Here is a 6,029-nt window from a genome sequence, read left to right as displayed (position 1 = left end):
GGTGGTTGTTTTGGGAGGGGAGACCACATAACGCAAGGGGAGGGGCCTCAAGATTTTGAAATCTCCCTCTTCGTGTTGTGTGGTTCCAACACTCTAGGAAGGGGGAGGAGGGGGATAGAAGTCCAAAAGAGAGTGCAACGAGGGCCGCACCTTAGGACAAAGAGTGAGAATGGACCTTTGATCGAGCAACACGAGCTGAAGGGGAGGGAGGAAGAGAGAGAGAGAGAGAGAGAGAGAGAGAGAGAGAGAGAGAGAGAGAGAGAGAGAGAGAGAGAGAGAGAGAGAGAGAGAGAGAGAGAGAGAGCAGAGTGATAGAGAGGGAGCAAGTGAGCACAAAAATAGGGGGTGAATCTACTCCTGGCTCGGCTCTTTATAGCCTCCAGTATTTCACACGTGGTGACTACGTGTGCATTCACTATAGCATGTGCGAGGATCCTCGGTGGTGGACACATGGCGTCTTACTCATTTCTTCACATGCAAAGGGACCACAGTGGTAGCAGACGCGTGTTCTCACATGTGTGAGCACACGTTCTTGATGATGTAGCATTGAGTGACATTAGCACATGTAAGCATTATATATAGCACAAAATTTGATAGTCAATTGATTTTCATTTTTCACATTGCAAGTCTCTTGAACCCGCATAGCTCTCGGCGCTCATCTACAGCAGTGAGTCTCTCCCCCTGCTGCAAAGCCCACACAACGCAATATGGCCGTAATGAGCTAAAAGAGCACCCTCCCCTCAAATTGTGTGGGCCCAGGTCTTGCACAATGCAAGGGGGGTGTGAAAACCTCTTGACCCCCCCCGGGCGTTGTACCGTCCCCCCCAAGACAAGAGCCACACAATGCGAGGGGGGGCCCTCCCAATCTTGCGACCCCCCACCTTTGCATTGTGCAATCCTCCCCCGCCTCATCAGGAGCCACATAACACGAGGGGGGGGACCTCCTAATGTTGTGACCCCCCTCCCTCTCATTGTCTGGTTCTCCCCAGCGGGGCCAGAAGTTGCACAACACGAGGGTGGGGGTTGTTTCCTCCAGCCCCGCACAACATGGGGGGAGGAGGGTCCTAATTTTGGAAACCCTCCCCCCACATTCTACAATTCCCCCCACCTCGCACAACACAAGGGGAGGGGGCTCCTAATTTTGGGACCCCCTTCCCTTGCATTATGCAATTTTGGTCTTGTTTATCCCATTTCTCTAGTTTTTTCCCCTTTCCTCATTAGAAGTTATAATACTATGTTTGTACTCTTTCGTAGACATGGCGAGAACAAAGTAGACCATGAGGGTAGTATCATCCCAGAGACCCACACATTGCACAGCAGGGAGGAGCATCCTCTGGATAGAATGTGCAAGATGATGCATCACCCAAGCTCCCAGAGCAGGGATCCGATTCTAGGAAGAGGATAACCCCCTTGTAGCCAAGAGCTCATCATAAGTGGTACGAGCAACATGCCTCAGTCCTTAAAGAGCTAAGGAGGATCATGAACTACCATGAGCCTACAATTGCAAAGATGACATTTACCAAGATCATTAAAGATACATGCGAAACAAACAATCTGGACTTCCGCTAGCATGCCTCACCACATAGATTGCCTGCATGAAGCTGTTGATGACTTATGGTAGAATTTTTTCAGGCCTCGTACATTTTGGCAGCTCATGCCCATAGGACAATTGTGAGACACTTGAGATGCTGGGTCCATTTTTTGATGTTGTGCTACCTCTAAGAATGCCATACCAACAACAGCTCAATGCCATCCACTTTAATAAGGAGAATATTCGAGTCCAGACCTTCAAAAGGAGGTCAACATCGCGTAATAACCACAGTCTTAAGGTATTGTGAAACTCTGAAAAATTTGCATGTTTTCCTCATATGCATATGGCCTAAATTTTACTGTTTATTTACTTTTTTAGCTTAATTCTTGTAAACCTTTCCTCTAATGTTCAAGAGAATATTTTCGTTAGACTCTCTCCTATTGACAGTTTTGTCCTAGGAGAGAAAATTGTATGTGGATGTGTACCCGTGGTATTGAGATTGCAATTTGGATCTCATACAATGTCTAGTTATGGCATACCACGAAAGGTAAGGCATTCTTGGTTTTTTTTTTTTTAAGTTATCTCAAATATTTTTTTTATTGCCAAAATGTATTGTCCTCCTTGCCTTGTAAATCTCATTGGAGCCTGATTGTTTATTATATTCCCAAACAGAGATGCTTTCTAGCCAACTCAACTGAAGGATACCATGACAATGTAAAGCACTAAGTTCCATGAGAGGGAGAGGGGGAGGGGGAGGGGGAGGGGGAGGGAGAGAAAGAAAAGCACTAATTGTGTTTTCCTTTACCAAAACGGTTTTCTAAAAATTTTAGTAAAGGGCTTCGAGGCAATGGTTCAAGACCACGAAATGTTGGACAACACAAGAATTATTCTTTGCAGAGTATCGGAGCAGGGTGACGACCATAGCTATGGATGGAGAGTTTGCTACAATGAAAAACTCCTCTTGGAACATCTACTTGGCAAAAAACAAGTGATGTAAGTTTACTTTTTGTTAATTTAACCCCGTATAGCCTTAACAATTTTATACTTGGTCTCATTTCTACGATTTTATGCAGGGTGAACACTTAGCAACTTATACATATGATGACCTTCGATTTAGATTAGAGATTGTTGAAACTCTAATCAGCTGTATTTCTCATTGAAATCTCTCAATACCACGCCTGTGTATGACCCTCCAGCTCCACGCCCAGAACCCCAAGCCGGAATGCCATATCCCCATCCTAATGCCATTAACTTAGATTATCTATACTCGACTAATGACATTGACTATTTGGACACTTCAAATATAGAGAGGATGCAAAGATTGTAAATATGCCAAAATTATAGTATTCAAATCAAAAAATTTCCTCTTGTACATAATCCAAAGCTTTTGTAATCAAATTGCCATCATTGGAAATGGAATTCAAATAGTTTTTGTATCGCTTTTGGTCCTCCTTACAATTTTGCATATATATTTCCATTTGTACTATTCGATAGGTTGAAGCAAGAGGAAAACTTGTAAAGTGTGAATGTCCTTACATAAAGTATTTCTCTCTTTTCTCTGGGGCACTTGCACATAAGGTTCACTGTGATTCACATTATTTGCAAATAGGAAAAATGTATCTTAGACAATGTATCACACTTTTGGATTACATGTTCTATTTACATTGTAACCATTGCACTTGAACAAATAAGCAGCATGGATATTTAGGTCCTCATTTGTTAGGTCCATTCGCACTTGATGTAAAGAGACATTTTCCCTTACATTGAGCATCATTAAGAGCTCATCCTCCAACCAAACCTCTAACATCATCATAGGATTGTTAGCATCATCTATAAGTCTTGATAAATGGCCACGATATTTCCATTCACATAATGCCATCTCGTGTAATATAAAGTCAGAATCAAATTTTACGATGCAATCATATATTTGCAGACAATAAATTTATGTTTCACTTTGGACATAATCTTGTGCAAAAATGATTACATGCACTTTGCTGAACTATTTGAGTTTTTTGGAAAAAGGGAGGGATACTACACTAGAGGGAAAACGTTTGGGTGTATTATTCAAGAATTTCAAGAAAACGACCAGGATATTACAAGGTTATGCGGGATTGAGAAGAAATGTCTCCATCTACTGTCTTTAATTGTGCCAATACCTCTTGTTTCTTGTGCCTCCACGAATTTATGCTCCAAAAATACCTAAAAATGCTTATTTTCAAAAATCTGCAAAAATGAGATAAAAGACTTCAAATTTGAAAAAACCCTATTTTACTGTAACGGTGGCTCCCTCCTATTGGTTGAGAGGCTTCCGCTCTCTAAAACTAAAAGGCCCAAACTTGAGTCCAAATCTTCCCTAATGCTAGACCATTGAGTATGACTAGTCCATGTGTTATGCCCATCTCTACAAGATACTCCTCATACTCTATGAATTCACCCATATCCTGTGAAATTTGCTCCAACTCCAACTTCTCCACATCCTACTCTTGTAGCATCTCCTCAGATGCATCAAAGAAAGATACCTGGAGTGTGGAGATTAGCATCATATAATAGTATGAAGATCTTGTTGAGTAGATATCATGTCTCTCTAGAGAAGTAACACCTCAAGTGTCAATGAGCGACATGAGGGGTCCATGGGTGAACTAGAGATTTATTTTCAATGATCAATAAGCATGATATGCTACAACTCTAATGAGGTGTGGTGGGAGTATGAGATCCAAAATATGAGATATAAGCATCAAAGGGGCAAATACATAGTTTACACTTCTAGCACCATGTTGACGAGGGTAATATGTGAATGCATTTAATAGTGGATATCTAGCTAGACCATTGAGTATGGATAGTCCATGTGCCGTGCCCATCTTTACAAGATACCTTTCATACTTTTTGAATGTTGCTCCATCTCCATCTCCTCCACATCCTACTTCTATAGCGTCTCCTCAAACGTATCAAAGAAAGATACCTGGTGGCAAGTTGTCCTAGCACTAAAGTCTCCTTGTAGAATGACATCTCGCTCTCTCGAATACTCCAAGATGTCCTCGTCCAAGGCCATGCATGGTGTTCCCCCTTGGGTGGGGCGTATCCAAATATCGAGGGGGGGGAGGAAGCAACTACCTGGTAATGTACTATGTATACTTCTTACCTCACAATCTCAACCACACTAGCATGCTCATCCCTTTGGATTACCTAGATCATCAGGTGTAGCTCCTCTCCAAACAAAATTGCCCCTCCACTTGAACCATGGCTAGTGTGATCTATGCATGTCTCCATCTTATATGCCAACTCCCATTTATATCCTACCAAATTTGGGAGTGTGGTGTGTGGACCTTGATGTGTCTCCAAATAGAATATTATGTCTTCCACTGAATGTCTCCTCAAATGCCCCCACATCTAATTGCAAGGCTCCATTGCAATTGCGAACTATTGTTGTAAAGACGATCCCATAAGTTTCTCACCATCATTCAGGGCATCTCTCCATGATCACAACTTTCCCCCCTCTATAGAAGGCCAACTTGTCCCCAACCCTAGTTGCCCTAATTATTGGCATACATTCCCTTATGTGAGCCTACTAAGTCAATGTGAGGTCGTCTCCTAGGAACAAATATGTGCCTTTCACTATTTAACATTCATGGTGGTGAAGCAAAGGATGGCACTCTCTTTTGAACTCTCCCCCACCATAATGTGGATAGCCTTCTTACCCACACTCCACGTAGACATGTCGATTATCCTTGATGTTCATCTTATATATAGCTCGTTGGTGTCCTTTTCCACCCCATGTATTTTCAACCCAACCACCTATACCTAAAGTGCTCTCATTTTCCTCCTTTATTCTTCTTCCGATGTGTCATTTATGATAGTTGTTGTGGATGTAGAAGCGTCTTGGCCATTTGGATCCATTACTCTGCTACTTCCACTTGTTTTTGGGTTTTCTTGAGCATCTCTACCCAAGAAGTGAGTTCCTTTGTCATTTCTTCCTCTTTTCTTTTGGAGCTAATGCATCTCTTTGATCCAAAAGATCTCTACCACTTTGGTTTTGATTTCTCCTCTCTGATCCAAGAGAGCTCTATAGCATTGCTTTGGATTCCAACCTCCAACCTAGATCACACTAGTTGGGACGAGCCTAGAACTAATTTGTGTCTCCTCCAACTCCTTGAGCAATGCAATCTCTTCGTCCTAGGCCTCTATTTTAAATTCAATATCCTTGATCCTTTCATTCAACTACCTATTCAATGTGCTCAATCCATTGCCAAACTATTTCTGCACTTTGTCCAAACTAGACCACACTAGTTGGGACAAGCCTAGAACTAATTTGTGTCTCCTCCAACTCCTTGAGCAATGCAATCTCTTCGTCCTAGCCCTCTATTTTAAATTCAAGATCCTTGATCCTTTCATTCAACTACCTATTCAATGTGTTCAATCCATTGCCAAACTATTTCTGCACTTTGTTAATGGCATTGGCAACTAGCAATTTGATATCAATGAATTGCTGTATGAGCTAGTG

The sequence above is a fragment of the Lygodium microphyllum genome, chromosome 7, assembly GCF_053477565.2.
Source record: "Lygodium microphyllum isolate KBCC chromosome 7, Lygodium_microphyllum_v1.1.10, whole genome shotgun sequence".
Classification (NCBI taxonomy): domain Eukaryota; kingdom Viridiplantae; phylum Streptophyta; class Polypodiopsida; order Schizaeales; family Lygodiaceae; genus Lygodium; species Lygodium microphyllum.
Note: the sequence above shows the minus strand (reverse complement) of the source record.